The 12370-nt window shown below is 46.2% G+C and overlaps 1 long non-coding RNA gene across 1 annotated transcript; it reads right to left on the bottom strand.

The window, feature by feature from the left end:
* Positions 1 to 543: 543 nt before the first annotated feature.
* LOC139055415 (uncharacterized) lies at positions 544 to 2704 on the bottom strand. Its single transcript, XR_011511738.1, has 3 exons — positions 2618 to 2704; positions 2357 to 2513; positions 544 to 700 (listed from the first exon to the last, which is right to left on the bottom strand). It is a non-coding gene; the product is annotated as an uncharacterized lncRNA (long non-coding RNA).
* Between the last annotated feature and the right edge of the window lie 9666 nt (positions 2705 to 12370).

Below are 12370 nucleotides of genomic sequence, written 5' to 3'. Positions count from 1 at the left end.
CTCAGCGTATTAAATATCTCGATGGCGTCCTCACCTGCGACGCTGAGAAACAGCGCTGTCTTCGACGACACTGATCGCTTCTTGTCATCTGGCTCTGATGCCGCAAGGAAGAGTTCGAATCTCTGCTTGAACGTTTGCCAATTCTTGCTCGCTTCTCCCGTCATGTTTAACGGACCAGGCGCTCTCAATGAATCCATTGCGTAGTCCCTACGGTGCTGCCCGTTGAAGATCAAAGCCGTGCTTGACTACGCATCCCACTTCTGACACCATGTATCGTAGTGCCTAGGAAGACGAACATGCTGGGCCGGGGCAGTGGGGGAAAGAACCCCGATTTATTGAACATGTTTACATATATAGGTTTTAGGAAGGGGTGTGTCTATTTATCAAGAAAAGATAAGTTGTTTGCACAGCATGCACATGGTGCATGCGTAGTGACATACAATGCGCTTGCGCGGAACACGTGTGGCGCTCGGTGCCCAAGATACGATACAGCTACCAGTCAACCACACACTTTGCTCGTCAAGTGGCATATGCACAACTTTTTTGAAACATGACTTACACAGATAGGCACACAGAATAACAGTACCTTCATTCAAAAATGCCGCTGTGCAGATCACTGGGTCTGGCACTTCTGCAGCCTGGTGGCCCATAGTCACCGTACATGTGCCTTCACAGTCGCTAGCCTTGCTGCGAGCAATCTCTGCATTTAAATTTATTAATGCTGTGTTCAAATAACTGCCAGCAAAGCACTGTCATACACTTCAATTAGGAAAAAAAGTTCTTTACTGTCTGCCACTGCTTTATAATTGTGAGGTACAGGTCATGTATTGAGCACACAAATTTAGTGGATTCCAACAGGTATGCATCAAGAATGCACCCTCATGCAAGGGTACCAATGTAGGCTTGTTGGTACATCTTGACAAAAATGGAGTTAGAAACACAATTACAAAAGAAGGCATGGCGGATACACAGGCACTACTATCATGCATGCATAAACATGCATTTTAAATGCTACTCGAATATCACGGCACACCTGCTATCCTACTAGTATCTATCAAGCGACGATCCACAACGGTGTTTATTTCCTTCACCGAGCTGAACTAAAGTACCTTGAGCATGTGTTACCAATAACCTATCTGCTCAGGTTCAGTTTATTAGGCCAGTGACTTCACAATTTCTGCCCACAATAACTTTGATAATAGCTTGAACTCGTAAACCAGGAGAAAATTCAGGAGTCGCCAGGTATGAATAAGGGATGTCTGCAGTGACCATAATGACAAATAACTAGGCACCAAGCAAACACTATGCTGGATGTAAATAGTGAATAGCAATGTTTATGTGTGAACTTCGTGTAAAAAATGCACCATGAACAAGCTGGGTATTCTATTCTGATTTCAATATTGCACTCTCTCAAACAAACTATTACAAAGTCTGGGATTTTACGTGCCAAAACCCTGACACGGTTATGAGGCATGCCATAGTTGGGGGACTCTGAATTTATTTTCACCAGCTGGCATTCTTTAATGTGCACCCAATGCATGGTACATGAGCTTTTCTCATTTTGACCCCATTTTACGGGGCCGCCATGGCCAGGATTTTCTCCCATGCCCTCAGGCTTACCAGCGCAATGCCAAAGCCATGATGCCACCGCGGCGGGCTGTCGAGCAAATTATTATGACCAAGAAGTGGAATATCAAAACCATAAGAAGCCAACAGGCAAGACACTAAAGGTAAGCATATGGGAAGTTTAGTTGTACATTTAACTGCACCATAAAAATCATGAAATAAAAGGAAATTTTAGCAGACAAATAAACAATGCGCCCCTGGTGGGGACCGAACTAGCAGCCATTGCATTACATGTGCATTTAGCGTGCAAAATTATCCTGTATGCCTTCATTGGCTTTTTTGCCTGTTAGCTTGTTCTGGTTGTCATTAAGAAAGATCAAGCGCCTCGGTTTCTTTTCTTGATCAAGTGGAACAACATGATGTTTGCTAAATCTGTGAAACCATTGTAATTTCATCCCTTATGAATGCATGGACCATATGGATGGCAGTGCTGCGCCTTGTTGGCATTATAAAACAATAGCTCATTATCCTCATCTACTTGGGGAATTAATAAATTGCCCACAATGATTTTCTTTACAATCCAGCAGGAGCATATCCTTATTAATTGAAAAGAAGTACCAGCAGCGCGACATCATTGGAAAGTGTGCTAATGCTGTACAGTGCTCATGGGAAAACTCAATATAAGCCATTAGGCACGAAATTGTAGAAGCAAGCCAGGCAACTAATTTGTTAATGTGGCCACTATTGTTGTAAGGTGATAAGGCTACTGAGAAATACATTATGTACTCACCAAATTTATCCAGCAGAGCTGTAGTTAATTTTTTATTTAACTCATCTTCTTTAAGTTTCTGCTTGAGCTTCCCCAGCTTTTGTGCTTGTTTTTCAATTGTTGCTTTGAGTTCAGCCACCACGTCTTCTGGTGGCTCATTGGCCTGAAAATTGAAGCACTGCAAAAAAAAAAAATAAGATGCATCACTATATTTTGAGCAGTGTACTGTCCATTTTGGCACACAACGTGGCTCCAAAAAGGTCCTTTATGTTCTGTTAATACCTTGTGCTGTTCCAAAATGCGTTCATGGAGAGCCTCTGCGGCTGCAACACGCTGTCTTTTTTTTTTCTCGTGGCGTTGGGTCCTTCTACAGAGGTGGGATAAGAAACAGAGCAAAAATTAAATGCTCCCTCAAGGTAAATACCTATAGATGAAATCCTATAAGCATACTTGAACTTGAAGCACTATTTGCCTCATTCAGCACACTTCAAAGTAGCTAGTTATGCATGTTTGTGACTCGCCTTGCTTTAATAAAAAGAAGATGGTTGACCAGTGGTAGAATCATACCTCTACCATTGAGCACCGCAGAGTGGTGTTCTAACCGTTAGGCCACAATCACACACATGCTTCTCTTAAGTTTCAAAGCCAGCCTGCTCTTGAAACACTCGGCGCCTGCACCCCATGTCTTTTCCTCATCTTCTTCCACTGCGACCGCTTACACTTATAGATGCCTTGTTGTACTGTACTTTCTCTGGGACTGGCCTACTTTTCTTAGTACTTTTTTGCAGCAGCTTACACTATGTAGAAACTATGCAGCATTGCACTAACTTCATGACTGCCTAGGCTAATCATATTTTACCATTTCCTTACCGGAATACAAATGCTATAATTTTCCAGACCCTGCATTACATAGCCTTAAGTATGTATGATTATATAACACAGTCCCTGATCATGGCACAATCAGTGCTTCTCTCAATTAGTTCACCCTCTACCTCTGTGTAGAAAACAATAATCGCCATGTCGTAAGGTCATGGCAAATAGCCGGCAATGGCCGATCATGGCATTGCTGGCTCACGATCTTTTTAACACGGTTATCGCCATGCTGCTTCTGCACACACACACAGATACATGCTCACTGCCCCCACACACTACTCAATTTACAAAAAACATGTTCGTCCACCAGGCTTCCCTTTGTGGAACTCCAAACAATGCTGGATAGCCAGGCACCTTGCCAAATGCTTTACATAACATGGATTTTCACAGCAAATGGTATCTGCACAATTTTTTTCAGTACACAATTATTTCACTGGTATATTGCTTAACTCTGAACACCACATAAACAGCATGCAAGTGGTGGTATCGAGATAAAATGGCCAAGTAATGACTAGACTATCATATTATTATAGCGCTTAGAAATACTCACTCTGTGCTTGCGTGACGCCGGCAGCTCTCCCTGAACTTTTATCAATCGAGGAAATGATTCCCTCATTTTTTTAAGTTTTGTGTTGAGGCCGTCCAGGGTGTCTAAAACCGAAACAGCAGCACAGTGTCAACAGTCACATTTAACTACAGTCAACAATACCATGCAGTTGCACACAGACGTGCAAAAGAAAAATTAAGAATGATGCTGTTATCTGCTGAACACCATTACGACAATCTTCTTGCACAACCTTGCACTAGAACGTGAGGCGTAAAAATTTTTCGTGATCTGAGCTCACATTCCCAGGGAATGTGGCTGAAAGTTGGTTGACCTCCACATCTCGGGCAAGAGCCCACGCATGCCATGAGGTAGGTGGATGGCAAGTTTCAACCGTAAGTGCAGGCATGTACTCGTTTGCGGGCAGTACCACTCATATGCTTCCCTTATACTTAGGTGAACGTGTGGCGGCAGGTACACTTTCCCTACACTGGTGTTCTAGGGCATCCTGGGGAGTGAGGGGCACCAGTGGTGGGAGGAAGGTGCCTGTATGGGGGACAGCTCGGTATGCGATAGCTGTGGCAGCACTGTCCACTGTCTTTTCCTGTAGCTGCAATGTGTCCCGGGCACCATGTGTTACTGTGTTCCTGGTTTATTGCTGCACCCAAGGGGCAGACGCCACATGCAGGAATGCAGGCGCTACTTAAATAATAGCACGCTATTGGCGAGTCCATGAGGATAAATGATCCCTGCTTCATGTCTTCTTTGGTTCTGATTGCGAGGGCGATGGCTGAGGCGCCTGCCATGTTTCCCAAGCTGGACTTGGCTGAGGCACAGGTGGATGTACCTGGCCTACGGTCCGAGCCAACGGTGGTTTATGAAAAGCCATGTGTGCGCAGTGGGCCGTGTCCGTGTAAAGTGTGTCTGGGTCCATTTCGTACTGTTTTGCAAGTTGTCTGGCCATTACATCGTCACGCATACGGCAGTACAAGGCATTCATGTTTTGGCACAGGCGCGGTGTGGATTTGGGGACGGATATTGGTAGTTCCTTATTGCTGTACTGTGGCCACATGCGATACCCTAAGCCATCTAGCACCTTCCTACAGACTTTCTTGTTGAGACATGAGGGCCGCGATCCTCAGCTCTTCAAAGGTAATGTAGATTCCTAAGGCGAGAAGCCGATCCGTGCGTGTGCCTGTTGGTAGTCCGAGAGCAGCCTTGTCCGAGAAGGCTTAAGATAAAAAGCATGCATGTCAGCATTGCCTTTCACGAAATTCTTCGCGGGCTGCCATTCTCAATATTTTTAGGAATAATTTTGTAACGGATGGAAGACCTGGTATAAGCAACCTTAGCGATAGAATGTTGTCACAATATAAACCGCTTATACCACATGTCATATAGCATGGCATATAGCATACATGTACCTAAATATATATGAACCTCCCGACGAAATCGACGGCAATTCGCTTGGAGTGTCCATATAATTGCTATCGCAATAAAAATTTTAAATATCTTTTTGCAAACAGATCTTGAGACCTGTTTGGAAACAACCTTTAGGCTCAGGAATTAGGCCTTGACGCGGATGTCTTGGACATGCAAAATTAGTAACTTGCTGTGACAACTGGTTTGCGTCTGTCTACGTATGCATAAACACTTCGAAAAGCAGCTGTTAAAACACAAATAGGCTCAAGATGTGTACGTCCATCCGTTGTGATGATGTGATAATGTCAACGACGCACGCGGCGCACATTTGCTCAACATCAACCCAAGCATACAATACCGTAGTGCACATGTGACAACACATTTATGCCCTGTGATACTATGCTAACACTGCACATACTAATGCATGTCAGGCACTCCCTGATCTCATAAAAGTGAGGCACATTGCCGCTTTCGAACGAAATTTCTGCAAGGCCCCATTATGAAGCCCAACGATAGTTTTTGCTAGCTTCGCAGTTTCTTGTAAAGATAACCGTGGACCAAGAAAGCGTTAGACAGACAGCCAGGCATCGACGGAGACTACAGAAGACGCAAAACTTGCCCAGTGTATCAATATAAACATAGGGAAGCAAGGCTTACTTACCTGCCAGGGCATGTACAAAGGCCGGGTAGTACCCTTCAGTAGCGCCGTCTTCGCTACACCAGTGTGCCTGGACTTCTCTTGACTTTGAGAAGTCTTCGTCGTCCTCTGGCTCGAAGGACTTTATGAGCCGCACAGGCAATATCGCGCGGTAGTTGTCGCAGTATTTTAGGTAAGCAAGCATTCTTATCGTTCTTTCTACACGCGGCAATAGCAACAACAGCGCCTCAACACACACCTACGCGGCTACGGCTACAACCACGGAGTGGCTACAACTTTGTCTCCGCCCGCGTACAACGTCACAGACACCCTACAACGAAAGGTTCCTGTAACTTCCTGTACTTTGCTATGGCCTTGCCGTCCTAGCTTAAATAGTTTATGAAAATAATATTAATAATATTGACTGATGTGTTCACCTCCAAATACCCCGCAGGGGCGTCTGCGTAAGCAGGCGTTTGGTGTGTGGCGACACCACGGACCCGAGCACACGAGGGTTGGACCCTCCCGCGTGTAGCCGTGCGCGGCTTAGCCGTGTCCGGGGAAAAGGGGATCCTGGAGGTTGAGCCAATGCCGGGTGTTTGGACCTTTACGGCCCCCCGGCGGCGGCAACACACCTCTTTGGCCTCTGCTTCACGTAGACGGCACCCCCGGACTGACCCACCCGGGGGAAATCGGCAGTCGCCTCTTCCTATCTCTTCCTCTCGAATCTTTGTCTTTATCTCTTACTTTTTTACCTTTCCTGTCTTCTCCTCTCTTCCATTTACTTCATTCTCCTCGGCGGCAAGGGTTAACCCTGTGTGGTTATCCAACCTTGGGTACACCATATTTGGTTATAGTGGCGGCGTACGGCTGGCGTCGTGCAGACTTGCGTGCAAGCTCTGCCGCGTCCCCTCGTTGGGCTCCGTGGTGGGTGGTCGGCGCTGTTGCCGAATTTTTATACATTTTCATGGAAACCTCTTTCCCCAAACTTCCTGATCGCCCTCAGAAACGAGGGCGCACCGAAGAGCTCTTTCAATTTTTCGGACGACAAGTCCACAACTTTCCTCGATTTCACGTCATTCACTCAGAAAAGCCAGACAAACTAGTGCGATCCATTTCACCGTTCCTTGTATCCAAGTCTTTGACCGAAGTTTTCGGTACAGGATATAAGGTGTCGAGAATGTCAAGTGGCGATCTCCTTTTGGAGCTCCAAAACCAGAAGCAGTATGAAAAGCTGCCGAAACTTGTCGCATTTGGCGAGACCCAAATAACAGTAACCCCGCACCGTACCATGAACACAAGCCGCGGTGTTGTCTCGGACGATGACTTGCTGGAGCTCACGGAGGATGAACTCTTGGAGGGCTTCAGTGACCAGAACGTTATCAATGTTAAAAGAATTAAGATCAGGCGTGACAGCAAAGAAATCAAGACCAAACACCTTATATTGACTTTCGGCTCAAGTATTCTGCCCGAGTCTGTAGAGGCCGGGTACATCAAGCTCCGTGTTAGGCCATATGTGCCAAATCCGCTTAGATGTTTCAAATGCCAACGCTTCGGTCACAGTTCGCAGAGCTGCCGAGGCCGTCAAACCTGTGCGAAGTGCAGTGCACACGAACATACTTCTGAAGCTTGCGTGAACACTCTCCATTGTGTAAACTGTGAAGGCGAGCACGCCGCATACTCGCGGTCGTGCCCGTCCTGGAAAAAAGAGAAAGACATAGTCACAATCAAAGTAAAGGAAAACATATCATTCAAAGAGGCACGCAGGCGGGTAGCATACTTGCCAAAGAAAAGCTTTGCCGAAGTGGCGCGTCAGGGGGCAGCGTCACAACGGCCTCCGGCGGCTGTCCGACCCACAGGCAGTGAGTCGGCAGCTACGCCATCTGCCCCCGCGGCGGTTGCAGCTAGCGCTGCTCCGTCAACCGAGGAGAAGGGACCATCCACCCCAAAGGTGGGTGCAGCCGAGGCTGCCCCAACCTCCGAGGCCCCTTCCAGCGCTGGCAACGTCCAGCGCAGCCAAATCCCTCAGGGAACCCCATCGACCTCCGGGCTGGTGGGCGCAGGGGTCTTGCCCTCCAAGGCGGGACTCCCTCTGAAAACATCTCGCTCGCAAGAGCGCTTGTCCGGCGCCTCACACGAGGCAATGGACACTACACCTGACCCCAAGGCGCACCAAACGCCTAAGGAGCGTCGAGAATCGCTCGAACGCTTCAGAAAGAACAAAACACCTATTACAGGGCCTCGAAAGGGCTCTGTAATATAAGGCATCCACTCCGTTTCCGTAAACACAGCACCAATTTACCTTAAAGATGGATACACAAATCATTCAATGGAACATCAGAGGTCTCCTTAGAAACCTTGATGATGTTCAAGAACTCATCCACAAACACAATCCAAAAGTGCTGTGTTTACAGGAGACACACTTAAAATCTACACACACAAACTTTCTCCGAAAGCACGTTACGTTTCGCAGAGACCGCGAAGATGCTGTCACAGCATCTGGCGGTGTAGCTATTATTGCTGACAAAAGTGTAGCGTGTCAGCATCTAAAGCTCCAAACGGCCCTTCAGGCCGTGGCCGTTCGAGCCATACTTTTAAATAAACTAATTACCATCTGCTCTTTGTACATACCACCACATTATCAGCTTCACAGACGCGATTTAGAATCATTAATAGATGAGCTCCCAGAACCCTATATGATTCTCGGTGATTTTAACGCACACAGTAGTTTGTGGGGCGATCCACGCTGTGATGCGCGAGGTCGCGTCATTGAACAAATGCTTTTCTCTTCTGGAGCATGCCTCTTGAATACAAAGGAGCCCACATATTTTAACCTAGCCAACAAGTCATACTCTGCCATAGATCTTAGCATTTTATCGCCGACGCTTTTACCCTATTTTAAATTTAATGTACTTAACAACCCGTATGGGAGTGACCACTTCCCAATAATCCTAACCACTCCGAAACAAGATCAACTTCCCCCGCAGCTCCCTCGGTGGAAGATTGACTCAGCCGATTGGGAACGGTACCAAACTCTTACTCACATGACGTGGACTGAGATGTCTGGTATAGCCATAGATGATGCAGTTGCGTATTTTACAGCTTTTATACTGGATGCCGCCTGTAAATGTATTACGGAAACGAGCGGCATGGGTTCCAAGCGGCGTGTTCCCTGGTGGAATGATGCATGCAGGCAAGCACGGAGGAACCAGAACAAAGCGTGGGCCATATTTCGCGATTCTCCAACAGCAGAAAACCTAGAAAACTTTAAACATATCAAATCACAGGCAAGGAGAACGCGCCGACAAGCAAGACGAGAGAGTTGGGCGAAGTATATAGCAAGCATCAACTCGTACACAGATGAGAGCAAAGTATGGAATAGAGTGAAGAAAGTTAATGGGCAACAAACGTATTCCTTACCTCTAGTAAATAGCCACGGAGAAAGCCTTGAAGACCAAGCCAACTTTCTCGGTGCACATTTTGAATACATATCGAGCTCTTCACACTACTCCGAAACCTTCCTAAAATACAAAACACAAATAGAACAGCAAAAATTAGAAAGGAAATCTGCTAAAAGTGCTGCGTACAACGATCCATTCTGTATAGCAGAACTGCAGGCAGCACTAAACTGTTGTAATACATCCGCCCCAGGTTCAGACCGCGTAATATATGAGATGTTAAAACAACTACCATCCGAAACACAGAAAACCCTCCTTTACCTATACAACGTTATTTGGTCTTCCGGCGAGATCCCCTCTGTTTGGAAGGAGGCTATTGTAATTCCAATCCTAAAACCCGGAAAGGATCCTTCCTCGGTATCGAGTTACAGGCCTATAGCATTAACAAGTTGCCTCTGCAAAGTATTCGAAAAAATGATTAACTGTCGCCTCCTGCACTTCCTAGAATCAAACAAATTGCTGGACCCATACCAGTGCGGGTTTCGGGAGGGTCGATCCACTACTGACCATCTCATACGTATCGAGGCACGTATCCGTGAAGCTTTTGTGCATAAGCAGTTTTTCTTATCAGTATTCTTAGATATGGAGAAAGCCTATGATACAACGTGGCGGTTTGGTATTTTGAGAGACCTCTCACAGTTAGGTGTACACGGAAATATGTTCAATGTTATCGAAAGTTATCTGTCGAATCGGACATTCCGTGTTCGAGTGGGCACTGTTCTGTCACAGAAATTTGTACAGGAAACTGGAGTGCCGCAGGGCGGGGTGCTCAGCTGCACGCTCTTTATAGTAAAAATGAATTCCCTTCGTCTACACATACCACATAACATCTTCTATTCAACGTATGTTGACGATGTGCAGATAGGTTTTCAATCAAGTTCTCTTGCTATCTGTGAGCGACAGATCCAGCTTTGTCTTAACAGGGTCTCCAAATGGGCTGATGTGAACGGGTTCAGACTGAACCCACAAAAAAGCACCTGTGTCATTTTCTCTAGAAAAAGAGGCCTGCACCCCAATCCTGAAATTGTGTTGCATGATGAGCGTCTGCCTGTAAACAAGGAACATAAATTTTTAGGCATAATTTTAGACGCGAAACTAACCTTTGTAAAGCACATAAAATATCTTAAAGACAAGTGCATGAAAACAATGAATATCTTAAAGGTGCTCTCACGCACAACCTGGGGCAGTGATAGAAAATGCCTCTTGAACTTGTACAAAAGCCTCATACGCACACGACTAGACTATGGAGCCATAGTTTACCAGTCGGCTACTCCAACTGCTCTAAAGATGCTTAACCCTGTTCACCACTTAGGAATTCGCCTGTCCACAGGCGCCTTTAGAACAAGCCCAGTGGAAAGCCTCTACGTTGAGTCGGATGAGTGGTCACTGCATCTGCAGAGAACATATTCGTCTTTCATGTATTTTCTTAGAGTGAACGCAAACAGTCAGCATCCCGCGTATTACACCGTAAACGATTTGTCCAGCTGCCAACTTTTCCGCAACCGGCCCAGAGTGGCACAGCCTTTCTCCATGCGTGTTAGAGACATGGCTGAAGAAACAAGGGTTCCACTGCTTGAATACCACCTTATGTCCCCTGCTATACGGCCCCCGCCGTGGCAGTGGCAACCAATAGACTGTGATACATCTTTCGTAGCTGTCACAAAGCACGCGCCTGTCGCGCATATACGAATGTACTTCCTCGAATTACAGCACAAATACTCCTCTCCTGAATTCTTTACAGACGCATCGAAGTGTAATTTTGGCGTATCTTACGCAGCGGTCGGTCCATCTTTTTCAGATGCCGGTGTTCTGCACCCTAACACAAGTATTTTCACAGCAGAGGCCTACGCGATATTGGCTGCCGTTAAACACATTAATGAATCTCATATCCCCAAGGCAGTTATATACACAGACTCTTTGAGTGTTGTAAATGCTTTGAAAACTGTCAGGAAATATAAAAACCCTGTAATTCTATCTCTTTACTCAGCCTTATGCACAATCTATCAGTCCAAACAGCATATCGTCGTATGCTGGGTGCCAGGGCACCGAGAGATAGAGGGAAACGTGTTGGCTGACGAGCTAGCCACATCCGTCAACGCGAACGCCTCCAACACTTCCACGACTGTCCCTGTAAATGACCTCAAGCCCTCAATAAGAAAAAAGCTAAGGGCTTTCTGGCAGTGCTTGTGGGACGAACAAACAGGAAATAAACTACATGTTATCAAGCCGTATCTTGGCAACTGGCCGCCGGTATCAAAGAACCGCCACACAGAAGTAACACTTTGCAGACTCAGGATAGGACACACATACAGCACACACGCATACCTCTTGTCCGGTGGCGATCCACCCATGTGTGATAAATGTGGTGAGCCACTTACTGTGCTTCACATCCTGCTGCAATGCACTGAATTAGACGCTAATAGGAAAAAGCATTTTCCATTACCACACCGTCAACAAATTCCCCTTCATCCTCTTATGATCATAGGTATGGAACCACTCTTTAAATATCAACACTTGTTCGCATTTTTAAAAGGTGTACACAGTTTTCATGTCATATCACCAGGAAATCCGTAGCACGGCCTCTTAACTGAGGTTTCTGCTGCGATAACTGCACTAAAAGAAAGCACCTGCCTCCCAGCCTTTGGGCTCAAAGGCCTCCCGGAGGCTTAGGTGGTATTTCCACATTTTTCCATTTTAGCTCCACGACCACTGATCACGCGTACTAGATCCATAGACATCTAGTTGTATCACTATCATAATTTTATATTATATATCATTTTACGCTTTTATGATACGGATTGATTTTAGGCCACTTTACAGCCATGTCACATCCCACCATCGCAACTCACAAATCGGCACTTAACACAACATTATCAGTCATGGCGCTCTTTGGCCATACTTGGCCCTTGCGCCACTAAACAATACACATTCATTCATTCACCTCCAAATATTGCCTTAGACCGCACGGGCACATTTCGGAGGGCATGTTCGATCGGTTTCTGTTTCGTTGCGCGAAATCGCTCGCGCGCATTTTGGCATTGGACGCAGCACATGTACACGTCGGTGAGATTATTGGCCATATGAGGAGTAAAATACAACCA

The sequence above is a fragment of the Dermacentor albipictus genome, chromosome 2 (genome assembly GCF_038994185.2).
Source record: "Dermacentor albipictus isolate Rhodes 1998 colony chromosome 2, USDA_Dalb.pri_finalv2, whole genome shotgun sequence".
Classification (NCBI taxonomy): domain Eukaryota; kingdom Metazoa; phylum Arthropoda; class Arachnida; order Ixodida; family Ixodidae; genus Dermacentor; species Dermacentor albipictus.
This window is presented reverse-complemented; position numbering and strand designations above follow the sequence as displayed.